Genomic DNA, 27,541 nt, shown 5'->3' with positions numbered 1-27,541 from the left:
AGTTCTTTGCTGTCCTGCACTCTTCTTCTTTGTGAATTTTATGTCACAGCCTTCGGCTTTACCTGATTTATACATGCAGACACACAAAAGCCAGCCAAAGAATACCCAACCTTCCCTCCCTTTGCTGCAAGCCAGAGGGGAGCAACACTGGAACCAATTGCCTTGTACTTTTCGAAGAGCAGACAGAGAAATGATCTTTCCCTTTGCTTATACTTCACAATGAAAAAGGTTTTAGGAGTGAACTGACAAAAAGGAGACAGCCTAATTCTTCCCTGCTAGGTAACTGATTGTTGTTGCAGGTATTTGAAAAGAGGATGAACAAAAGAGGCAGTGGGGATTGGGTTTTGTGCAAATAATCATAGAATCATAGAATAGTTAGGGTTGGAAAGGACCTCAAGATGATATAGTTCCAACCCTCCTGCCATGGGCAGGGACATGTCACACTATACCATGTCACCCAAGGCTTTGTCCAACCTGGTCTTGAACACTGCCAGTGATGGAGCATCCACAGCTTCCTTGGGCAACCCATTCCAGTGCCTCACCACCCTAACAGTAATAAGACGGAAACTGGAGAAGTTCTGTCTGCCTCCATTGGCATGTTGTTACAAAGATTATTTAAACATAAAGTGCCACATAATTCACGTACAGTTTGGCCTTCCTCACCAGCTTCCCTGGGGTCCTACTCATCTCTAATCTCCAAAGTACTGTGACATCCTAACCCTACCACAGGACACAACACAACACTCAGTTCTGTCAGTCACTGCTGTCCTCAGTCTAATGACTCCCTGTGGAATTGCACAGGGTGTCCTACAGTCACCAAGAGCACCACACACCTCCAGACCTCTTCTGATATTTTCACCCCTACCCTCCCAGGAACATCACTGAGTCTACTCAAACTTATGTAGAATAGAATCTGGCTCAGTCACTTTCTTTTCTCTTGAACATAGAATCATGGAATGGTTTGGATTGGAAAGAACATTAAGATCATCCAGTCCCAATCCCTTGCCATGGGCATGGATAACTCCCAGAAATATGTTTTGTTTGATCATAACAAATCAACAGTGTGATGCAAACTACCTGATCTTCATCAGACATGTACTAAATATCCATCTGACACCCACATACGCTGTAGGTTCCTGCCTGCTCTCTGTGCACGATTTAATTAGATGAATAATAAATATGTCAAATGTATCAATGGTGGAAACCATTTGTCTGCAGTGAATTTACATCCTCAACTTGTATTATTCACAGACAGCTTATTACGGCTAAAAAGTCTTTACCTATTTATCCTAAAAATAACAAGAATCTTCTTTCATTTACATTGATCTGTCCAATTTTCCAGGAGGAAAATACAATTAACCACAAATAAGGAGAAAAAAAAAACTCCAAAGTTGACAGATGAGATGCTGTTTTAAAACACTCAGTTCAATACGCTAAAAGCTTTCTCTCTGTCACAACAGCACTTCCAAAATCAAGCCTGAATTGCAACAGGAGTAATGTGAAAACTCAGCCAAAAGGTTGAGGAAGAATTTTCCACTTATCATAATTTCTTCTATTGAACAGTGATTGAGGATTAAACAGAGCCAACAGAAATTTATTTGTTAGGATGGTTTCTTTAGTACAATAATAAAAAATATTAATAAATTCTTAATAAATTTGCCTGTTTGGCCTCCACCACTGGAGCAGCTTCTCTTTCTCTGCACCAGCTATAGGAAAAGCCCAGGAAAACTAAACTGGGGGAACACTCTGGGAAGTGTTGGTGTGGGTTTGCCACCACTGCCAGCCACAGCTGAAGACCAAATACGGGACTAGAAGACTTTTTGATCTACCCCAGAACAGCCATTGCAACATTGTTCCATTCCAGTAGAGAGCCCCTTGGTGGGAGATAGTCTCATTGAAACCACTTCCTTCCTGCCTCCACAGGCATCAAGCTGGATGTTAGTATGTTTGAAAATCTGTGCTTAGGTTCCTAAAAAGTTATTCCCAAATGCACTAACTGAACAATTCCTTTGACTTGAATTGGGTTGGAATTAGGCCCAATGAACTTCTCTGCTTTCAAAGATCGTAATAGAAAACAGAATTGACTATCACCAGAGTTTATTACACAGCCACTGGACAAAAATGCATTCACTATAATCAAGTTGCTACTTATCATATCTTAATCGTAGGAAAAGCATTGTAAAAGTCACACTTCCATTAAAAACAAGCACTTTCACAAGGCCTAATAATAAAATTTTTATCAATAGGAATAATCAGAATTAGCTTTCTGTGTACAAATTAGATTTTAAATAGCAAGTTCATTTCTCTGGTGATCTCATTTAGGTTTTGATATCAAGCAGTGTCTCAAGCACATAAAAAAACTCCTATGGTAAATTTTTATCCCTAATGTTTTCCAGCTGGTCTATAATAACTATTCCTAATTGTACTTGTTAAAAAGGGGATTTATGAATCTCAATTAGACTGGTTTTACTTATCCTACAGCAATTTTCTGTACCAACCAAGGCTATTCCAAGATAGAAAAAAAAAAAAGTTCTGTGGGTGACAGAATAATTATAAAAATAAAAAACAAAAATGCCTCTTATCCAACTTAATTCTCAGTAATTCTATTTCAATAATCCCAAACAGAAAATACAGCATGTAATAACCATTTTGGGAACTTTGCTCATTCCACAAGTGACAAAGTACTTTTATTATTAGGATTTTCAGCTTTGCTTGTGTGCCCTACTGTGAACATAAAGATTTACATCATTCTCAGTGAATCTGTTTTAATTTTCTTTGCTAACTTAATATCCTGATTCAGCAAAGTATGGAGATACAGCTTACTCTGAGCACACACTGAAGACCTCAATGCGCATTTTCCTGCAACTCATGCAGAGCAGCTTCAGCAAAGTTATTCAGTGTATTCTTACCTTTAAAGTTTTATGTGACTTTGTCTTCAGCGGGCACTAAGGTCACCATTTAACTCTTTTGCTGACCAGCGTCCAGTGCTGGTAAAAAAAAAAAAACTTACAATACATCCCTGAAAAAACATGGCTTCCCTTCCCTAATACATACTGTAGTACCAGTTCTCAATCAGCTTCACCATACAAAATGTTCTCTCATCTTGCTGTGAAATTACTCTGAGAGACCTTTTACATCATCAGTCACGGGACGTTATGAGAGGGCTGTGCAGTTAGGATACAGATCTTAAACACTATCAGCCACATCTTTGCATGAGTGTTATCCATCACCCAGAGAAGCTTAAGCAAAATGAGTAAACACAACTATGTGTCTGCCATGCCATGCTTATGAAAAAGCAAAGCTGCCATAGCTTAATAGAAGAAAAAAATTAAAAGAGAAAAACTGGTTTAGACTAAAATATATCCCATGTATGTGAAGAAACTTCTGCTGCAAACACATTTTTTTATTACAGTCTCCTACAACTTTCCCAGATGGCCAGGTAACGGCTATTCCTTGGGGGTCACCATCTGCTCTGCAACTAGTGAGTCATGTCTCTGATTAACATTCAGCTCTCTGACAAATCCTCATGAAACCAGAGCTGGAGACCAAGACCCTTACGCATTAGAGAGGCTCCTCCATGGCAAATTCTGAATGTCAAAGCCATTACACCTAACATAACGTGAACATTCCCCTTGACACCACTTCTAGCCTGGACAACGGACTAGGCTGGCTTATTTCTGCAAGTTTCTACTCATTGCTAGGCTGAATATAGACACAAGAATGCTATTTTTACAACATTACATTACAACATTGTCTGTTGTTGCAGCCAAACACTTTGGCTTGAAAATTTGATTTCAGATATGTTAAGTAACGCACAATAAATTCTAATCCAAAGGGAAAAAAAGAAAGAAGTGCTGGAGTGCATGCAAAGCTGTGCTCAGGCACAGAGTGGTTAACACATGCCTGCTGTCCACTCAACATTTGCCTTAAAAGCTGCTGTGAAAAAATCTGATTTCTCCCCAGAAGTATCATGATTGAAAGTAGCAACTTGCAAACAGCAATGTTTTTATGGGCTCCTGTGAAGAGGATTCTCCAGTGCTCAGTAGGGCGAATCCAACCTTCTCAAAAATACTGATCCCATTATTCAGTTTTGGTAATTAAAATGTTTTCTAAATGATTGTTCCCCAGCAGGAGGAAATTGATTCATTTTAATGCATATTGTATTTTTGCATGGAATAACTTTCTCACCCCACACTCCCCCCCCCCGCCTTGTTCCTACCATTTGCAGATGAATTATTTAGATGTGAAGATTTGTCTACTGTATTTGACATGAAGCTTTAGGGAGTCAGTGGAGAAACCCAAGGAGTGCCTCATCATTTGCTAGTCCCATTTCTTTCTCTTTGGATATTGATTAGCAGAGCATTTATCCTGAGGAAGTGGCTTGACCAGGGGATCATAGATCTCAATGACAGTCACAGAATTTACACATTCAAAATGCATTTTGGGGTTTTATTATATGCTGCTTTTTAAAACAAGTTGTTTGGTTTTGTTTTGTTGTGTTTCTTATTGTTTTGGGCTTTATTCAGGCCACAGAATCTTATCTAATTTAAATATATTTGAATAACACTATGAGTACTATTTACAAACATAGTGTCTTTTACTTAGGCCCAACCTCTAAGTTCATTAAAACACACTCATTGGCACCAGCTGCTTTTGGGTTAGGCTGTTACTTACAGAAGCACTCCAAAAGCTGAAGCAACAGACACCTGGGTAGCTAACTTCAAACACTGGCTCAAGACTAGATCCTGTCCCATCTCAAGAAAAGAGGAATACATATCTTACAACTTGATCACAGCAAGCAGTATTTAAAATAAGTAAAATTATTTTGTGTTTGCATTCATCTTTTGCAGCTCTTTGAGTAGAATCAACGCTGCCACATGTGACCCAACATTACACAGTTTCTTGCAGAGGATGTACAAATATGTTAAGATGCAAAACATATCAGGAGCATTAGTATTCCCAGAAAATACAAGGCACTGATATTAGAAGCAGTCTTTGACAAAGCCAAGAACAGGCTTCACCATTCCTGATTCTGTAACACATCTCTTTTTCTGGCAGTAGATTTATGCAATAAACAACAGTAAGCATAGCATTTATTACTTAATATCAAATTTACTAAAGTGCTCAAAGTTCTCAAGCAGAATAAAGGTCTATATATTATGTAAAGACATCCCAAGCAACTATTTTGTCCTACAAAACTTCCTGTCCTATATATCTCTGATGAAAGCCTCATCTTCAAAAGAACAGCAAGACTTCATTGCAGGTGAACCTCCCAACTGCTAGTGCTTTCCAACACTGTGCATTTGGGTGAGTTCAGGTTTGAAACTCAGCTCTGACAGAGGCTAGAACAATAAAAAGTGATGTTCTTCATACAGCAAAGTTATAAGTGTGTGCTGCAATCCAGTAGTAAGCAGCACAAGGGCTATGTTATATTTTTGGCATATATGGTATAGATTTAAGTCTTTAAATCTATTACATATATTACAGTATGAAGGAGGATGGCGTGAAGATCACCTTATCCTATTTTCAAACAGCCTCTTATCTCATGTCTTTGAATAATTAGTTCTAGCTAGATGAGAAGAATTCTTTGTCCATTTTGAATTCCTTGCAATGAATAATGAGCTGTTATGCTAATGCAGTAAAATATTTATTTGTAGCCAAGTTTTTTGTTGTTTGCATTTTTTTGCATGACAGGCACCACATAAGACTTCTTTTAATCCACACACAGATGTCCAAGATGTTAGCTGAAAAGTACGAAATAATCTGACCAGCCCAGAAGAATGCTGAGGAGGATAAGACAAAAGAAAGACCTGCAGGAAAACAAGACAGTAGGGAAAAACATCTGCCTCTATTATCTAGAAATCATCAGCATTAAATGCTGGGCAGAAATCAGTGCAGCAGCTTCCTAACTTTCTCTCTCTCTCTCTCAGTCTTCCTGTCAAGCAAAATGATTTTGCACACCATAGGCAGATCCGAGTCCTCACTTCACCATTCTTACTTAACTCAGTGATTTCTGGGTGAGCCTTTTATCTGTTGCTGAATTGTATTTAGTTGTCTCTTTGTCCCATCTTGTTTATTTACTGATTTTTGTTGCTCTTTTGTCTATGTAAGTGACTTCCTTTATCATTCCTACCCACGCATCTCTGCCTGCCAAGCTACTTCCATTGCCTTTCTTGTTCAACACTGTTTGGAGTTCTCACATTCCTTGCATTTTACAGGCCAGAGCAAGAGGAACAAGCTCAGTTTCCAGCCTGCACTCAGACGATTCACAAACAATCTTGTGGAACATATTTTGAGAAATAAGTTTCACTTACATCTCTATCAGCCAAAGTGATACAACATAAATCAAAGAGAAAGATTAAGAAAAAAAAATAAAACTTTTGGAAATTCCTGTGGGTTGGAATGGCTGTAGCAGCTGCCTCCACTGCTCAGTGCATCCATTGCACTCACCTGTGTATTAACTGACACTTCTCTATCTTCTAACCACAGGCAGCCGATGGTATTTTGTCGTTGAACAGACCTCATCTGACACAAATCACAACTTCTGCCCTCGAGTTTCTAATCCAGTGCTAGGTATCAGGTGGATGGATCCCCTTCTGCAACAAGCAGCACTGTGCAAATGAGGCTCCTTCCATTCACAGCATACAAATCTTTCTGTGTATTTGACCATCATTGTTTACTATAAATGACTGTTTTGTAAATATAATTTCCCACTATTGCAAGTTCTGTGACTTATTCCCAGTAGCCCTCACTGCAGAGGCTGCATCTAATCAATCCTCAATTACTGTGCAAATACATCCTACAGGCTACTGATGTCTTTCCTTTCAAACACATAATACATAATTAATGACAGCTATAATGCCACCAAAGACTCCAAACCAAAAGAACTCCCTACAATTCACACTTACCAGCACCAAAGACTGATTTGCTGGAGTACTTAATTTTCAAGGGGTTTTTACTCCTCTGGAAAAGTGATTATGAGTAGTCCCAGTCAGTGACTGCAGTTACTGTACTTTGCTCCTCAAAGCACAATTCTACATAACTAAGTACAATATTTCTTGTTGTAACATTACATGGTAATAGTCAGGGCTACATCCCAAACCCCTCATTCAGAGAAAGCTCACAGTAAACCAGCAAAACATCACTATATGAGATACATGCACAGCTCTGTCCTGCTTCAACGTTACAGCTATCAAAACCCATCCTATCTAAACCAAAGCTCAGAGCTATAAATTATCATTTTTGAACTTGTTCATTCATTCATTTACAATAATGGTTTTAAGGTTTTTCCTCTCTTTATAAATAAAATGGAAATTAGGCCTTATTATGAATGGGTGGGATTAATCTCACAAGGTTTGAGTAAACCAAAAGTCAGAGTCCTGGTCTGGCCTGGTCTGCTGGTTCATATTGAGGAGTAGCACTATACCAAGAACTACCTTGACTTCCTTGGAGGAAGGGGGCAGAGCCAGAAGGCAATTCATGACTAGTCACACAGTGTTTTGTAGAAGACAATGCACGATAACACTGAGAAGTAAATTTTCTGAGGCTTGAAATGTATCTATAAAATAACTGACTGGCCCCATTTGCTTGCTAAAACGCCCACCTGAAATATGAGGAAAAAAGGAAACAAAGAGAAGAAACAATGAAGAACTTTGCTACACTGGACATAAAGTTTGAGCCACAGTATGTGTTGTAGCTTTAATGGGTTTGACTTGCTTTATCCATTTTAGCACACAGAATTTAATACTAATTCAAATTTATCAGCCAGGACTTCTTTAAAGAGATATTTACACCTTTAACATTTAAATGAAGGCAAACAGCAGTATAATTTAAGCTATAATAATGACATCTAAAATATCATTGTTTTCTTCAGGAGAAATAAGCTAGCTGTGGCAGGAGATAAAACCCCTTTGAATAGAGAAACGTTGTCATAGTTTGACTTGTCAAAGCTCCTGCTTCTAAGAATATTTAAGATTTTACCGTTCCTTGAGAACCATAAATGACACAGCATGTCAGTGAGACAGTTTCAATCTCAGTCTGGATATTTCTGTCCAGAAATGGAGTATAATTCAGTCTCCATCCCCAGATAACCCCAGCCTTTCTCCTTATTCTGCTAACAAAGAGCTTAATACTGGACTTCCTCCTGAGAAACAAATTTTATACCTTGTGCTAACCCCCATGACTTCACTGAGACTGCCTGGAATGAAAATGAATGCAGAATTTTATTGTAAATTAAGAAAGCATGAATCAGACCCCGGTGTACAAAGTGCAACTGCACTTTGCTGGAGCAACTGCCTGTCAAGTAGGTACTAGACTATGATGCGCAACTCATTTGACAAACTGAGTGTCAGTGAAGTCACCTACCAGTGTCCTACGCTGCTACCAAAAGCATGTTGGCTGCTAAATGACTTTACATTATTTCTTCTTTTTCTACCGAGCTTATTTTAGAAAGGTTGTATATCAATCTGGAAAGTGCTGTGAACATGATGTTATCATAATGGTACCATATGCCAGTCGACTACTTACAAATCATCCATGCTTCTCTCACTTGGTAGATTTTATAAGCATGATAAAGAACCTGATTCTCCTCATGCTTACACTGACTTTTTATATCAGTATACTTCCATATTTTACACTGGTAAAAGAAGGGAGAAATATTTGTACCAAAACCCCTGAAAAACCTTTAAGGATCCTAAAATGGCTGCATCAAGTAACAGGTTTTACTATTCAAGTATTTGTTTCAAAACCAGATGTGAGTATTAAAGATGCAAACCCTACGAAAGAGTAGAATATACTCCCGAAACACTTTCCCTAGATGTACAATCTACAGAAATAGGTTACATGCTTCAACTAAAGAGCTTTCAAGCTTTTAATTTACCTCTTTGTTTTGGCTCTATAAGGAGCAGCTGTGAGTACTCCTTATAGTTTCTCTATAGCTTTTTCCTATCTTATTTGTTCCAGAGAAAGAATTCCACACATTCACAACAGTCCATAAACCTCACAAGAAATCACGTACCTTAAGACTTGTGATAAAAACAGGTCAGCAAAAGTCTAGATCTTAACAAGGAATCCAAGAAAAAAGGTTAAGGAAAACTTCAGCTGCATAGCTGAACTTCAAAGAACCTGGACCCATTTCCAGTCATATGTACCAGTTAAATATATATACTAAAAAAAAGAAGGAAAAAAGGGACTTGTTCACAAGTTTCACTCTTGGATAACCTTTAAGCTGTCATATTCTGACAGTTCTCTGGTGCCTTTTTAACCCTTTAAAATATTTTTCAGTGACTATTAGTGCTCATAAAACATTCTGGGTTGAAAAGCCTACAAAATTAGGTATATGAAGTTAGAGCACAGAACTATTTTCACTCAGCTACTCTGTCTTACTCCTCTTCCAGGCAGTGAATCTGATTTCAGCCTCATGCCTATTCATTCATTAGCCTTTACAGTCAGGCTGTTACTAGGAGAATTTTTCAGCGTCAGTTACTGCAAAGGAAAAAGTTAGGCCTACCAGTTCTAGTCTTGTTTGCAATCTGGTGGAAGTTGGATGTACTCTTCTTTCCTGCTGCATTTCTGTGAGCAGGCTAAGCAGTGACCTTCATCTTGTCTCTCTTCCTCTCTCAGAAAGAAGCTTTCATACAAATTTCAATACTTTCCCTTCAGAGCAGCAACCAGACAGTAGAAACTGCCTGAAGGGCTCAGCACCACTGTTCATATACAAGTGTTTGTAAAAACATTAATCTTGGGGAATTCTGGACTTCTCTTTTGACATCCTGATTGAATAGCTCACATTCTTTGGGCTGTAGCCTGCTGTTTGACAGCTACTGACTCCGATCTTCCAAAGGCTGTGCTGTGTTGTCTCTTCATGAATTTGGTACATAACCTTTAATCCCTAAGGTAAGGATCATATTTCGTAAACTCTTAAATAAAATTCCTCCTCTCTATACGCATACACCAGTTGTACATCACCCGCAGGAATCACATAGGAGTGTCATGTGGCTGAATTCATCTGACAAACTTTAAAACCGATTCTATCTGGGATTTGTCTCCTTTGAGAGTAACTCTTTTAATTTTCTATAGGCTTTTTTATCTCTCTCCTTAACACACAGAGCCTCCTCACTGAGGTTTCTATCAGTTTTGTGCAAAGAAAAGTACCAATCGCTGCTGCAGCATGGTCAGGCTGCACAGTACAGAACAATCAGGTTGATTTTTTCATCTTTTCCATTAACATCTCAACAACCCTTTCTAGGGGTAACTCATTTACTCCCAGGGGTAATTGGGACCATTTTCATGATCCCAGGTTTTACCTATTAGTCCCTGTGAGACAGCTGGGGAAAGACTCAGTTACCTAAACAGGATAATTTGAGACACCTGAGTTAAAACAAGATCTCTGCATTGGGCACCAGATAAAATGTGCGTCTCACAGGAAAACTGAATGCTGGTGGAGCAGCAACTAGAGACCAGGCAGGGTATCCTGGAGAGCCTGAGAGCCCTGAATCTAACCTGCAACTACTACCCCATAGTCTACAGTCCATCACCATCAGTGGAGAAATTCCCAGATACTTTGGCTTTGATTTGCACTAGACTCTGACCTACAGTGTCAGAATTTCCTTTACACAGCTATGCAAGGGAGAGCAGAACAATATAAGCAAGCCTGTGCCTCCCAGCCCTCCTCTGCAAGATGCAACCAGAACTGAGAGTTGCATAAGATGACAATAAGAACAAAGTGCAAACAGGTAGTTCAAACCCCCAGTGGTACAGATGGATGTTTTGTGGGAACCCACCACATACTCTCTATGCACCTGGAAGAACACAAAGCCCACTAGCAAGCACACATGTTGGAATAATCAAATGTAAAAACTAGTGCAGGCACCACATTTACCCACTCCCCAATGCCTGCAGCCTCCACACTTGAAGAAAAAGTTTATAGCTTTTATATCAAGTAACTGTGAACTGTATAAAGTCTCCATTTAAATTTCCACCCCAGAGATTTGCACAGCAGTACTGCAAAAAGTAGTAATTATACAGCAGCTTTTCAATATGCAATGGAATGCAGCACTTCTCTTTTTAAGCTCAACAACCAAAGTGGCATTGTAAATATGATATTTAAATAGTAGCTCAAACCACATGGTTTTGAAAACAATAACCAAGCACATGCTTTTCAGAAGCACAGAATCAGAAGTTATTTCACAGACAAGGATAAAAGGTTTGCAGGGAATTGTGATCATACTACAGAAAAGTGGTTTATAGAGGCTGTACTTGAAGGTACATTCACAGTTCCAATATAATTAACTGTTTCCAGGGACTTACATTTTTGACGCATGCGTTTACTTAGATATTAATTCTGCTGGCTAGCATGGAATGTATGATGGGTTATTCAAAGTGAAAATGGCTGAATGTCCCATTCATAGCAAATGTGCCACTTTTTGAAAGAGAGCACCATTGGCTTCTAGTTGATACTTTGGACTATAAATTTATATTTAATTGCAAAAAAAAAAAAAAAAAAGACATCAACTGTGTCCTTTTCAATAAGCAAAAGCCAGAACAACATAAAGCAGCCATAGAGCATATATTTTACCTCAGCCAAGTTTTTATGAACAAAAGCAATTTTGAAGAGGTAGATGGTGGATGACTGGTAAGAAAGACAACACTGACATTTCATTTTGAAAACAGGCAGTGACCACACAACCATTTTCAACGTTTCAGATGCTGGAACACTCACTGTAAAACTTTTACAATCCTGTTACAAATTTACTCAGATATCAACAAGAAGAAGAAAGAAAACTAAGTTCAACAATTTGAACAGTGAGGAAGCCTCCAGAGGTTGTGCCCAACAGAGAAGTACTTCTGCACTTGCATTGAAACCAGCTCTGCAAACATACAGAATTACCCTTAAACATGTATTTATTGCACTAAGCCACTTCAGGTGCCTCACACTGACTATAACAGACTCCAGAGCAGGTCCCATAAACACAAACTTGTTCATAAGCTTTTGCAAGACCAGATCCTCAGCCTGTAAAAGATCACATAAAATCCAACCCTACAATGAGACTGTTTAGTTGATTTACTCACCTCTATTTAGCACTGCTATAAGCAAGGCAATGCACCTAAAGGAATCCATCCATCAGACCTTACTCCAAGAAGGAAAATTTATGGGATTTAATAACAAAGTGGACATGTATGGAAGGTCCAAAGAGATAGTGGGACAGCAAAGCTCTGGCTGCACTCTAAGAGGTGTTCAAGTATGGGAAGGATTCAGACTGAGGCTTGGCTATCCCAGAAAAACCTTCACAGCATCACTTAGCCTCTTATTGTGAAGTTAAGAGACATAACATCCAACCACCTGACTTGAGATACCCATTACCATAACACAGGACAGAGCATGACTGAGGACAGTCCCATGTCCCCATTCCCTTTACCCCCAGTCTAATAGAATACTGAAGGTAGACAGGCTGCTACATTCTAGTTAATGTATTTGTTACATATTTGTGCTCTAAACCAGGAGATAATAAAGATATGAACTGCAGACTTAATTTAACTCTGGATTTTCCTCCAGCTGGGTGGAGGCTAACCCCAGCCTTCATAGGACTTTGGGATCACAGGGTTTATTTAACTCTCCAGTCCCTGTGATACTTTGAGAAATGGCTGCCTTGGTTTCACAGAACACTGATCCTCTGCCCACCATTCCGGGCCAAGTGTTTGCAAATGAATATTAACTAACATAGGCACCAGCACTGTTGTGCTATCACCTGAGAATCCAAGCTGAGCACTGAATTTGGGACCTGATGTCCTAATACTCCTAAACTTCCCTCTCTTTGTTAAGAACCATCTGGCAGAATGGCCAGAGTCCTTCAAATGATAAAAAAGGGAATGTTTGGCAGCTGGGAGTAGCACCAGCGAGATTCCACCAGCTCCCCAACCGCAAGAAACTAAGGTTACACACTGTGTCCTACAACTTCTCCCTTGTGCCCTTCCCTGCTCCAAAGACAATCTTAGTCGGGAGCACTGCTGAGTACACACAGGGGAAGCCTCCACAACCCGGGCAGTGAGGCTTCAGCCCGAGAACTTCGCTTGCCCTCTCATGGCAGCAACCCGAGGTCGGGGACACGCGGGGACCAAACCTGCCTCCTGCAGCCAGAAGTTAGTTTGCGCGGGCACAACACCCCACTAAACCATGCAGGGGGAGGCGGCTTGTGAGAGAAGCGCCGGTACGGGAGAGCCCTAATAAAGCCATAAGGTCTTACTACCCACACATGAATGTCGTAAATCAGCACTTCCAAAACCACCAACGAGAACTCAAAGAAAGATCGAGGTAACGGACAGAAACGGAAAGCTGGAGAGAGACTGCCTCCACCCGGCTCGTCCTGGGTGCCTGGGCAGTTCCAGGAGGAGCAGGGAAGGGGGCTTCCTCCTTTGCAGCCTAAGGGTTGAGGGGGAGCTCCTTGCCCCGCAGCAACAGCGCCAAGAGCAAGCGGGGCGTGAGGAGCCGCAGCTGCAGTTACTGGGGCTCCGGCACCGCCTTCCCCGCAACTCCCAGCCCCTGTCCCGACTCGCACCTACCTCGGCGGGACCACAGCCCCGCCGTCGGGGCCGGATCCGCGGGTCTGCGGCGGCGGCAGCGCGACGCTGCGAGAGGCGGCGGCAGGAGGCGGTGAGCGGCAGCCCGGGCTGCAACGGCAGAGCCGGGGCGCTCGCACGGGTGCGCCGCGCCGGGGCCGCTGCCCAGGACGGGGAGATGATGCTGCTGCGGGGGACTCCGCGAGCCTCTTTGGCTCTGTTAGGAAAGTTACCGCTGCCACACGACCCACCTTAAACCCGCCTCCCCGCAGGACCCGGGGGAGGGCGGAGGAGGGAGGGAGGAGAAGGGGGTGGGGGCTCGGAAGCCATTCGTTTCTCAGCGCAGAGCCAAGTCCACAGCAGCATCTCCCGGGCTGTCGCTCCGGGGTGCAGGGCTGGGTGAGCCGGTGCAGCCCCAATCCCGCAACAGCTAGGCTGGGGCCGCGCTCCGCTCCCAGCGCCTGGATCTTGCTTTTACGCTCGGTACCCCGGGGCTAGCTTCTGCGCGCGGAAACTTTCCCGTTTCCTGCAGCGCTGACGCTGTTTTTTTGGCATATTCGTTTGGTGATGGTTGGTTTGGCAGCTCGTTCTTTAACCATTTGTTGTTTGGGGGAAGACGGATCTAGTCCTGAAGCCTTAGGGTTTGTGTGTTGGTTTGGGTTTGTTTTCCTAAGCCAGATTCAATTAGAATACCTTAAATAGACTAAAATGAAAAAGAATCAGACCGATACCCCGGCATCCAGAGGCTGCCGCCTGAGCCGTGCATGTGGAAATGAGGAAGAAAACTATAGCTGAGGCAGAAACACTCGGCGGCTCAGCAGAGGGTAAGAGATGGGAAAAACCCAGTGTTCCTGCCTCCTGCGGCTGAAAGAAGGGGAACTACCGAGCAAAGAGCTACCCAACTCCACGGATGTGCTTAGCAGGAGATCACGCAAACTTCTGGACCCATTTCAAGTTGCAAAGCGAGGCACCTGCACACACGCACAGTAATAGGGGCGTGTAGACATAGGGAAACACACGCAGCTCTCGGACTGCCTGAAGCAGCCCCTGGATGGAGGAGCTGGCTAGAGCTGATAGCAGGCAAGGCTGAGGGGATGCTAATAGAGGAAAGAGCCAAGGAAAAATTACCTCTTCTCTAGCATCCTCTACCGTCCAGAGCATCTGCCCTTGTACTGTCAAATGGGCTGCTCCGTTGCTGCTTTTTAGGGTGGCTCCGTGCAACTCGATGCTCACAGAAGCTTCTCACAGGGGAGGAATTACACCGCACAATTGTCGTTTTCTTCCTGAAAGACACACCAGAAGTTACAAATATATAATCATAAAATAATTAGATCAAATGCTTGTGACAGGTGATTTGAGCAGCTGCACTAACTTAGCTCCTAATCACCTATCTTATGCTTGCAGTCTTTTTCAAGATGAAATGCTCTATTTGTGCTATGCACTATTACTTCTTATTTTCTAATGAGAATAGTAATATTGGCTGAGTTCCTCCTTTTTCATCATCTCAGTATGTAAGGAACATAAGACCAAGTCCCTTTTTGATCATGTACCAAGATGGCTAATAGAACTTTTTTGTCATTGCAAGCCACATGATGAATTCCCACACTGTACAATATTTTATGTACATAGGAAACTGCCAAAATCCTTTGTCCTGCACTGTGTGTTTCTTGGTAAAATGCCAGTACATGACTGCAGGTGATGGCAGAGTTTCAAAATGGATAGTTTGGGCCAGATTTGAGATGCTGTTTCCTTAAAGGACTCCTTGCAATCTCCCAAAACCCCTCTCCACTCCCACCACTGTTTTCCTATCTCCATATTCCAAACCTGCACCTTACTGCATTGTCCTGGTTTGCAGTCTTCCCAAAATCTTGCAGTCAGCTAACCAGGAGAGCAGAAATGTGGAGCACATGGTGATGGAGTGGATGCTGCCAGAGTGGATGCTGCCTTCTCCACCTCTCCCCTGCAAGCCCAGCTCTCTCCTTAACTCCAGAGGCTATTTTTCCTCATTAGCTATGGCTAAGGCAGCCTAGCCACGATCTGCAGCACTACTGGTGTCTGAAATTAATTCATCCCCATCTTTCCTGACCTGTCTTTAATTATTTTTACAAACACCCTAATAATGAATATCAATAATAAATTAGCAATCGTGTTTGTTTATTAAGTTATTTTCAATATTTAATAAAATTTAATAGACCAAATTTGAACTAGATTTACTGAATAAATAAAGATAATTAGGTTCTGTTGTTTGCATAAGAATATTACAAACACCAGTTGCTCTATACTGATGGCATTGTTTATAACTCAGTTTTGTCACCAGCTTCCAGTTGGGGAACTATTTAGCCTCACTGATTTTTCTTTGTAGAATGTAAGATGCTGTCTGAGATGCCTGGACACAAAACCAGTCTGCTGAAGACAAATTAGGCCATTTTGCTGCTATAGTTTGGGATTTTTTTGTCTTTCAGATTTCTCTCTAGAACTCTCCAAAGCAGTGTCCTCTCAAACTAGGGCTGCCCTGGACATAAAATCCCCAAGATATTAAACTGCAGCTGTTTGAGACAAAGCGTTCAGCCATCCTTTCTCATGTCAAATTCCATCTAACTCAGTCATTTTGTTTGGATAGTATCGTTCTGGTATTCTCTGCAGTAAGGTTTTCTACTTGAAGGGTAGTAGATAGACATTAGCAATGTCAATAAATCTGGCTATGGAAGTGTTTTACATTTGAGGGTGACTACTGACATGCAATCCCCTCTAAAAAGACATTCAGCATAAACAGCATTAGATTGCAGCACACTGATTCTTGCTCAGTGTGCTCTTTTTAAAATGCACCATTTACAAATAAAAAGATAGTTTGGCTTTTTTCTTCTTATTGTTGACTCAACAAGTCTTGCCCAGAGTTACAACTCTGTGAACCCAAGCTGAATCTTCAAGCTTAGCTTGATTCTTCCATAAATCAGAATGAGTTGTTGAAATTCTAAAGGACAAAATTATTCTCAGTTATGGGTGCACAGCCTTAGTTTGGTGAAGTGATATCTTTGGTTATCCCCATGCATCCTGAGCACCAACATGGAAATGCTAAAAAAACTAGGAAAAAAAGGGGCAAAAAAGGAGAGAGTGCATTGGAAGAGTGACTCTGCAGAGGAAAGCTGCTTAATTATTCTGCTGGCAATGTGTGAGCTGGAGAACAATTCATTTCCCTCTCCCAGAGCTCAGCTGGGCAACAGGAGTTTAAAGGAGAGCGACTCTTTCATAAAGGTGGGCAGGTATGTCCTTCAGTACAGGCAGACCACACCAGGTTGAAAGCACCAAAGTTACCAGTAGCTTTGCCACTGACTTCTAGGGGAAGAAAAATTTTACCCTGGGAGAAGATCTGCTGAGTAAGAACCAGCCGCTTATACATGCTTCCTCTTCAAAGTCAAGCCACCTTCTCAGAGCATTTTTACTGCTTTTATTTGCTTGCTTCTGCATATCCAATTCAAAACTAGGTCCTTATCCACTTTGTCATTTTCCATACATTCCTTTTTCTTCAAGGGGAGGTTGGGCCTCAGAAAACAGCAGCTCACTGAACCATGTTAGTGTTTGCAAAGGCATCTGTTTTCAACCCTCAAAAATTATTACACATTTAATATTAAAGCTCAAGAAATTAAATATGCATATTTTGCATCTGAATGAAAAAAATATTATTGAAAATAATGCTTGAAAAACAAAGCTTTGCAGATATAACATGAACTTTCAGTTGTTTTTTATAAAACCAATCAGGATTTTAGTTTATGCATCATTCTGTTCCCTGCAATAATATGCTGTCTGTGCAATCAGTGATGATAAATGGTACATAATTGTAAACCTGATATTGGTTTTCAATATTGAATTCATCATTCTGTCCTCTTAACACATATTAAATACTTTAAAAAATTTATATATGTGTTTGATTTATCTGTGATTTTTTTCCAATATGTAAAATTTATTAGTTTCCTAGTTTTTGTGAAACTACGAGGAGACAACATCATTAATAACACTGAATAATAGTGTTGGCCTCTGTTACACACAACTCCCTTCTACCAATACAAAGTGTCCAAATCAAACACACACATATTCCTTGCAGGCATTGTAGGAAATACCTTCTTAACTAGAGCCAGTTGTGCACAGATTCTGTTTGACTTCCCTGATCTATCCAAATAGTGATTTGCAAGAATTTATTCTCACTTAGGAGGCAACTCCTGCATTCATAGGACCTGCACTTTGTTTTATTCTGTCTCAGAACTGTTGACTAAGCTACCCAGGTTGGAAAAGTACAATACATCTCAATCCAAAGGCTGAAAAAAAAGCTTAGCCACCCTTCAGAGTTTGGGTCTGCTCCAGAGACCTTATTTTACCTTTTATCATATGGATATGATATGGACCCATTCTCTCAAATCCAACATTTCTCTCAAATTATCCCAATACTTTTAATGAACAGATAATGGAAAAAAGAAAATAAATCAAAAAACATTCATAGAATCCCAGATTGGAAGGGGGCCTCAAAGATTATCTGATCCAACCTTCCTAGGCAAGCATGACCTGGGCTAGATGTTCCAGCACTACGTTCGGCTGAAATCTGGCATTAATCCTCTATAACACTAGCATAAATATACAGAAACTCCTCATCCAATTCAAATAGACACTAAGCATGTAGGACCCAATTCAGTCTCAGAGAAGGATAGCTAAATAGATTGACAATCACTTTATAACACCTACATTCTTATTCATCTTATTGAAAGTTATGCACATTAACTGAGAGGTGAAGAGGCCTCTCAATTAAAAAAAATATGCAAAGCTGCACATACAATGCATAATTAATAGCAATGTCATATAGGTCAACAGCAAACATTGCCTTTCTAGTGAAAATTCCATTGTGGATAGTCTCAAACAGTAGGTATTTTTCTATGAAGAAAACACATACTGCAGCTGAAGCAGGAAGCCAGCTGTTTCCAACCACATCTTCACCTTCTGCTTTTGAGAGTTGAAAGACAATTTATCTGTCAGGCTCCTGTGCATCTGCAGGATATTCCTGTTAGTACTGGCTGAGGTAGAATCAAAGGCATGGGAGGAATTTAACTGATTCTCAACTCCAAGCCACCAAACAGGCATCTCCAGGTTGAACATTATTAGCTGTATTTGTGAATTAAAACCTGCATAGACTATTACCAGTCTCTTGAGCTTGTCCAGTCACCCAGAGAGCCATTATTCAAACACCGTACATCTACATTTCCTTAAACTGAAGTTCAACTACACTGGAAACATGCTGATACTGACGTAGTGACACAAAGCACCAGAATTTCTCCTTCACTGAAACCTAAAGGCTGGAACAGCCATGAGCACATACAGACCAAAAAAGGGGCATAGAATCAGCAGCTGAACAAGAACGTTGATTCACATCATCTGCCTACACCAATACAGTAAGGTGCCCCGAAGTTCTGCTCCCTCACGCAGAAACCCAGGAGACTGCATTCCCTCAGGAAATTCCCCTCTGGAGAAAGCTGCCCAGAATATTCAGATAGTGACAGCAAACCAGATAATAAGCTTAAAATGAGGACTGAAGCACATAGAAATTCTTGTGGTTGGCATTCTGAAACAAGTCTGTGTGATATCTTTATTTATACCTTATTTACAAGTACTCCTGAATATGCTGGGGCAAGTTTATCATCAAGCTTAGCCCATTTTCTTCAAGCATCTGTCTCCAGATAGACATAACATTATGGACAGAACTCCAGATAGACATAGTATTTCGGCCAGAACTTAAATCTGTATGAAATGTACTGTTACAGCAATTGGCATTATTCAGACACACTGTGGAAGGCACATTGCTCTGCTATATTTCTATTAAAAGACATTTTGAGTGCACTGGTCTTGCATTCTGTGAGGAATGGGTTTTGTTACAGAAAGGAGAAGCTGAAAGATGCTGTGAATTCATCTTTATGATAGATTTCTGAATGGATTTTTACCCTGAAGTTTTAGGAACTAGTTGAATGTGAACACTGAAAATAAACATCCTCTCTACTGTCCTCCTTTTCTATGTCCATATTTATCTTTAGCCACTATAATTTATTTGCATTAAGGCAGCACCCAGAGCTCTTAAGACCAGGACTTCCTTTATCCTGTATAGTCACAGTAATATACAACCTCCAGAAAAAAAAAAAATAATGCAAACAAGAGTGAAAGCAAAATAGAAGAAAAGCACCTGCCTACAGCTGTGATGTTAAAGCACGGAATAAAACCTGAGGGTCCAAAATCCTGCCACCTGGACTTGTGTACCAGTGCTGCAGTCTGCTATCCTCATCATCAGTGGGCTCAGCATGGGACTTTTGGAAAGAGGATAATTTGGACTTTCATCTGCTCTGTGATTTTTTATTACTGCTTTTATTCATCACTGCAGAGATGAGCAGCCTACAAAGCTAGTCCATTCTACATAAAACATCTCCTGTTACAGTGAAATCTGAAAGATACATCTTTACATTGATTGTAATGACTAGTGGACTGGACCACAAATTATTTTATGCATCCCATTTCTACTTGCAAAAAACAGCAATAGCATTCCATGTGCTGGTTAATACTAACTTCTGTACAGAATCTAGATCTGTACTGCCTATGCTACAGATATGAACATTATAATGACCACTTCCAAATTTTTGAATTCCAAGAATTTATACTGACATTTTAAATGTAAAAAGAAAACAAGAAAAGCTTAAAAAAAATTCCAACCAGTTTTACTTCAGTTTTCAAAGAAAATCTATGAAGACTTAGCTGCAAATATTTATTTTCATTTTTGTCCAGCTCAATAGGCATTCACAGAATCTAAGAAGTCAGGATCTGCCAGTTTATCCACAAAATCACAGCACCCACAATGCATTTGTTTCTTTGTTTTGCCACTTTACAAGGGGAAAAATCTATTTCCAAGATATTTTCAGTAATGTATGACTAAGTAGCAAAATTAAAACTAGGAAATTAATAACTACATGGCATTTCAGTCCCATCAACTCTAATCAACATAAATCCATTCTAATTAAAACCAGCAAATCCTAAGGATACCAAACAGATAGCCCTCTATTACTGGGAGATAACAACAGGCTCATTACATACGAATGCAGAGTATGGAAACCTCTGAAAGAGGCAAAGATGAAACAGTACTAAAAGTATTCCTATATTTTTAGAATACCATTAGCCCCCAGTAATCTCTAATTAGAAAAACAAACATAAATTTTGTCCTTTAAAACTTAAAGAGCACTTCTATAAGCTAAATGAAGCATCTGAAAGAAGTGTACAACTTCACAGGCTGACAAAGGCTACTGTTTATCGCCACCATGAACCCAGAAATAGCGCAGTGATGTAAAGCATGTTCTGATCAGCATGATGAATAACACGTCAGTTTAAATAATAGAAATTATGTCATTGTATCAGAGCCATTGCTTCGAAGTCAAAACACCTTAAATCTTGACTCTAGGACTTGACCAAAAGCCCATGAACATCAACAAGAATCTTTGCAGTGACTCCCTTGGGCCTCACATTTGCCCTGTGTAGAGAAGTGCAAAGGGACTGTCCATCAGCTTCACACATCTTAACTCCTCATCTCTCCTGTATTCTTGCACTTTAAATTGGCATCAGCTTTAAGTACATAACACTGAACATCAAATTTACCTGGTTCTGGACGATGTTATACTAAGATCAATAGTTTCCCTCTCCTATCACTGCACTGTCAGGTAAAGAAAGGGATCCAAACTGAGCTTGGGTGTATATTATTAGTACACATTTACAGCTGCTAATACTGATACTATGGGGTTTAAGGGGAGACCCCATGTTCACCTAGATCTAAATTAGCTCTTTTAAAAAAGGCATCTTTTGTCTATTGGCAGTTTTTCTCCACAACCAACAGAAATTAAACAAATGCATTTGCTTGGCAGGCAGTAGTTGTCACCCTGCCAATTAGCTGAACAGGAAGCAAACAACCTGCTGACCTTCCTGGGCAAGCAGTCTCTCCATGGCAATCAAATGAGATTGTAGGAAGGGCTGTAGCTCAGACAGTTATCATCATAGATCACCACAAACTTACTCTACCACTACCCTGGAATTACAACAGCAATGAACCACAGAAGTATGAAGCTGGAGTGAGCCAAAGCCATCATTATGTTTAGTGGTTTCCAAACTGTAATTTATGAAATCATCACAAGCACTGTCTTCATTATGTTTTCATCAGCCACTGACACTAAGGGGGGCTTGGTGGTCAGCAGAGAAATCTTAACAGCCAACAGCGGTTTGGCTAGGCTGGAGAACCTGGGACTCACAGATATGGTTACTGAAGCAAGGAGCAAGTTACACCTAGACTACTCCTAACAGACATTTAATTACTTGTTCTTACAGATCTTCAGTGAATGATATTTCACAAACTCTTTATACATACTGTGCCAGAATTTAATACAACGATGTTGTTCGAGAATTTTATGGTAGTTGCAGTTTGCTTTGCAAAACTGCAGATTTTGGTTTGGGGTCCTTTTTTTCCTTCTAATGAAGTAGAAGAAAAATGGAATGTCACATATATAAATGCTTGGACAGCATTATATTTAGAAAAGCAAGAAAATCAAATCAATCATTCTTCATCCTCGCCTACTGTGATGCGCATGAGTACTAGCTTGGTAAAATAACTACTCCCTCTATGTTTTCAGTGTAAAGCAACACACTTAGCCTTTGCTTTCACATGGCATCCTCTGGAAACCCTATCTGGAACAGCGAGAGGACTTCGGTGAATAATGAGGAGGGCAGCTTTAGTAAGGTTCCTCAGCTGTGAGCACGCATACTCCTCAGGTGAAACTTTCATCTAAGTCTCCTCTGCATGTCATACCAGTGGATCAAATAAACAGGAGAAGCTGAAAAGTAGACTCAGGTAAAAAATATGTTGGGACACAGAAAGATGTCGTAATAGATAAAAAGCTAAAGTCTCTCTTAAAAAAAGATTTTTCTGCTTCATATTCCTATTGTTTGACATCAGGCCTGAATAGAAGAAGCTAACTCGATAAAATATAAGAAAAAAAAATCATGTAAGAAAGTAATGGAAATGCTGTTACAGATGCTTATGAGTATAAATAGTTTTGAAACGAAACTGTCAAGCCGAGCATCTGAAATGCTGTAGAAATAAAATAATTTTAATGGTCAGCCTGCTGCAACCACATAAATATTCTGTAGTTCCTTTCACAGCCTTGCATACTATAATTCATGGGTTTTTTTAATCTGACATATAGGGAGACATGAGTTAGAGACCCAAGGGAACAGAATCTAACAGAGAAGCAGAAATGGAACAAGGGAAGATAAGGAACAGAAGTCATCAATGAGAGATATAAAATTCCAAAAATGAAACTGAAGTGATGGGACATACCAGAAGGAAAACAAAGAAGTGGTGGTGAGATACGCTGGAAAATAACACACTTCACTCCACTGTAAGCAGAAAGATAGAAATAATCCAAGATTGCCCCTCCATCTTCCTTACATGCTTCTAAAGGTGTAGGCTGCCATATCTGAAAGAGCATTCACATCACCTGACTCAGCACAGAATGTTCTGCCACTGAACTGGGTCTGCTCTTTTCCCTTCAGTTTGCACCAGCAGGAAACTGTTCCCTTACCTGCAGCTGCACTCACTAGTCCAACACGTGGGACACCTTCTCACAAGCGGTGCTTTGCACTTCCTCAGTCGCACACACTCTAGCCTAGAATGTGGAATCCGGATTAGAGAAAGAGCAGAAAAAATATCTAAAATAAGCATCAATATGAAGAAAATAAAAGTATAAAAAAATCAGGCTGTCTCTTACTAGATTAAATGAGCATTACGATATTTGATGGACATTCTCACATCCTTCATGTTCCCAGAAAGTTCTGTATCTTATCAGCTGCCACATAAAGCAGCTCCATTTCTAGAGCTAAACACAAAGTTTTCTGAACAGGATGTGTTGAAATGCTGTCTTCTTACTGATCTATATTTATAATTTCTTAGGCAACCTATAGCAGCCTCTTCACACCTGAAGCATTGACATCAAATGACCCATCTTACAACATCCATAATGGAATTTCCCTTTGGAGGTCACAGGAACAGCCAGAGGTGACAGACTGCCTGATGTGCAACCTTCTTCTCCCCAAGCAAACTCTGTATTCTGGTCCAGGCTGTTTGACAAAGAATAAACTACTGCTCCAAGGTTTACTTTCTTCCTCTGACAGTATTTTTCATATCTTGTTTTTTCTTAACTTTTTATTAACCAATTAGACTATTTCCTCATTAACATGGCAGCTCAAGTCTCTTTCAGAAGCTTATAAAAGATTATACTACCAGTTTAACATTTTCATAAACCAGAATGAAATCTACTATTTACAGTCAAGGGTGATGAACCAAGAGAACGGATCTTTGGCTCAAATCCTGCCTAGGGCACTCAGCTGGCATGTGACCCCAGACACATAAATTGATTTTCTTTGGTGTAGTTCAAGCACTTAAAAATTTGGCCAAGAAGCAAGACCCTTCTGAGAAACACCAGCCTTTGACCTCATCTTGCATGAGGAAACTCCACTTCAAAGCCTCAGGCTGAATGATGCAGCAAATTCTTTTTCAGCTTTCTACCCCTAGAAACTATGCAGTTGCTCACATAACTTTAACTCCCCAAAACAATAGTGAACTATGACATATAAATATTGCACTATTTAACTACCGTACAGAACTTATAGCCCATATTTTAACACCTATATTTTATTCAAAAATTACAAGGCTCACATGTGAAGGCTGTTGCTTTATTTAAAAAGCAACAACAAAGAAGAACTACTTATTCTTTACCACTGGACTTTAGATCAATTTGCCTTCTATATTTATACTGATCTGTAAATAAAATAATTCCCAGCTGCCATCCCAAGAGAACAACCCCCAAAAAAGTATTTTCTCTATTTCATTTTAAGTCTATTCCTCCAGAAAGTTCTAGGCAGTAGCTTAATGTGTAGTAACAGAGTAGCTCAGGCTGTTTAGTCTTGAGCAAAGAAAGCTTGAGGGGGATTTTGTCTGTGCGTATATAGTTCCATCAGAGGGAGTAAAGAAGACAGACCTAGACTGTTCTCAGTGGTGCTTGTTGACAGGATGAAAAGCAATGGGCAGAAACTGCAAATAAGGAAATCACATTTGAAACTAAGAAAAAACTGTTTCATTATCAGGGTGGTCAGGCATGAAGATGGAGTCTCCACCCTCAGAAATATTCAAAACCCAACTGTATACAGTCCTAGTCAACCTGTTTAATGAAGAGGGTTGAGATACCTCCCGAGGTCCCTCCTACCCTCAACTAGTCCATGATTCAACACATTGAGTGCCAAGTGACATAGTGAAGGCAACAGTGGTATGCATTACCCTGCAGAGTCTAACACCTTAGCTATAACTATTACCCTATCACACTGCTAAGATTCAAATGTGATTAGAGTAGATGTTGTACTATTTTGTAAAGTATTAACAAGCAGCAATTTGGCAACTATATGAAATGTGTGGCACTCAGAGGACAGTTACTGTTTGGTTTTTTTTTCACTTTGATAAGACCTTGTGGATGAAAGCAGTGGAGAAAAGAACCTTAAATACATAACCTGCTCCCATGAAAGCAAGCAAATTAAAAAGGTTCAACTTTGCATGCAGAAGCTCAGTCTAAGTGCTAATAAACAGCAGCTACAGAGTTTTGCTCTCATGGTTGATAATCCAGATTCTTCCTATCACTAGGTAAGCATTTTTTCCTACGTAGGCAGTTACAGAAGGCTAACCGGGGTCCCTGACGCTAGCATAAGCAAGGCCATCGGAAGTAATGTCTCAGCTTTTAGCATGGGGTGATGTCCCGAATTTCTTCAATTCTACCACATTCAAACCCAGTAGTTAGTATCACAACAACAAAGTTTTTAATCCATTTGAAAAAGGAGCAGACGGGTGGTGAGCACACTCTCACCCAGATCATTCTACCAGAAGCATTTCAGCAATATCATGAAGAAATTTTGCATAATGACTGTAATATGAAGTCGTAACAAAACTATTTAGCATTTGTGATGAAAGCCTTAAGGACAATGACAAAGGTACACATTAATAAGATAGCAGCAGCAGAGGATCCCCAATAGAGCTGGGCAAATACTGCAATCCTTGTCCCTTGGATATTCATTTGAATTTTTAAATGGATTTCTTTTGACTGTTCACATCCCTTTTGTGTTCAGTTTCCACAAAGAGCAAATGAGCTTTAATAAGAGCAATAATCATGAAAAACACATTTTAAGCTGGAACATTTGCCAAATGAAAACCTCAAATTGCACTATCAGTGGTTAGCAGCACACATGCCATTTTATGACTTTTAAACTAAAATCAAAATGTCCATTGTGGGTCAGTTTTCACATACAGTAAGAGCGTGAAACAAATAATGTCATTACATACAGAACTGGGCAGCATAAGTTTAAGTATTACAATATACAATTAGAGGTATACCTGACTATTTGCTGGCTAGCACTTGCTACTTGACAACAGCTAGGACAATTACTTATTTTTTTTTCCTTTGTAAACAATTAAAACCAAATCGAGTAAACTGTTATTTACACAGCCCAGCCAAGCAGTGTGATTTGCCAGAGCCTAAAGCAGTTATGGGCATAAAATCTTTACTCATAGCTTTTAGTGAGAAAAAGATAAAGCCCCTAAGATGCACAGCTGCAGGCCAAAAATATTCTACAATATATTTTCCTTTAGGCTCAATATACTTCTCTGAACTCTCAAGGAAAAGCTTTTGTATCTCATTTGTAGAGCAAATCAGAACATCAGAGCTCCCCACAGGTCAACCCCATTTAATTTCTTATGATAGGAAGCAAAGAGGAAATTAATTAGTTTCACATAGAAACTTCTTGTTATTTTGAAAGCAAGGGTAAAAAAAGTCACCCATGCAATTCTGTTTCCTATTTACTGCGGCATATAAATAAATAAACCTTAGAGCATTGTATCGTACAGCACTGACCCCAGACTTGAGCTAGATATACTACAGGGAGCAACTCCAATTTGGTAGTGGCTGGAAAAGGTGACCTGTTAGGTCTTTCCATCTCTAACAGCGATTATCCTTTGAACCATGCAAGAGCTACTCCAGTGGCTAAGGCCCCACATAGCATCATTTCAAGGGGAAGGTTCCAACCAAACCAAACACATTTTGATGGCAAAAATAGTGACATGGTGAATTCCTCCTCTGACCTATCTAAATTGCTTTAATAATTTCTAGCATAACAAATACATTCCTATTTTATGAAAGAAGAAATACTGGAATCCACCAAAATACCATAATCTACAAATAATCTAAACCGCCTTTATCAACTAAAGCTTAATATTATAATAATGTTACTGTAAAAGCTCTTTTCCTTTAAATACTATCTGAAATATTTCATCAGTAAACACAGCAAAACCCCATGAATAAACGAAGTAAAGGTATAGAAGCAAGTGAAACAAAATGGTACATGACTTTGCAATTCAGTGATGTAGTAGCTTTTGAACTGCAGCCAAGGAGGAAAGGGTAGTGGGAAGAAAATCAAATGCATTCTACAGTAAAATATCAGGTATTGTGATAAATTGCTTTTATGCCTCCAATAATTGTAAACATCATGCAGCTTCATATTCCTGATATGCTTGAAGAGATCTGCAAGACTTTTTCTTGTATTACAGAACAGCATCAATTTCTAGTCTATTTTGAGAAGAAATTCGTCTGGTTATGTTACAAGCAACTTAAAGCAGTTTGCTCACAGGAACTGAAAGGCTGAATTTTAGCCTATTAGACACGGTAATAGAAGCAAATGCGAGCGTTTCATCCCAAACTCAATTAAATAGTGTCTCCCAGTGGTGGTAACCAGTATTGCAAACTTAAAAGGGGTAAGTTTAGAATTAACTGATACCCAGGGAGGAAAAAAAAAGCCGAACAGTTTAGCTAGCAAACGCAGGGAGTTTTTACGA

At 39.9% G+C, this 27,541-nt stretch overlaps 1 protein-coding gene across 10 annotated transcripts in view; it reads right to left on the bottom strand.

The window, feature by feature from the left end:
* MEGF11 (multiple EGF like domains 11) overlaps window positions 1-27,541 on the bottom strand; it is a 284,475-nt gene that overhangs the window by 253,058 nt on the left and 3,876 nt on the right. For 8 of the 10 annotated variants that reach the window (XM_065688547.1, XM_065688551.1, XM_065688554.1 and 5 more), the window contains exons 2-3: window positions 23,196-23,279; window positions 14,683-14,837 (exon numbers count right to left, since the gene is read on the bottom strand). The gene's annotated coding sequence lies outside the window, so the exon portion shown is untranslated. Of the gene's footprint in view, window positions 1-13,557; window positions 13,797-14,682; window positions 14,838-23,195; window positions 23,280-27,541 lie in introns of those variants that run through there. The other 2 variants (XM_065688548.1, XM_065688550.1) reach the window with 1 other exon arrangement.

This window comes from Lathamus discolor, chromosome 8 (assembly GCF_037157495.1).
Source record: "Lathamus discolor isolate bLatDis1 chromosome 8, bLatDis1.hap1, whole genome shotgun sequence".
Classification (NCBI taxonomy): domain Eukaryota; kingdom Metazoa; phylum Chordata; class Aves; order Psittaciformes; family Psittacidae; genus Lathamus; species Lathamus discolor.
This window is presented reverse-complemented; position numbering and strand designations above follow the sequence as displayed.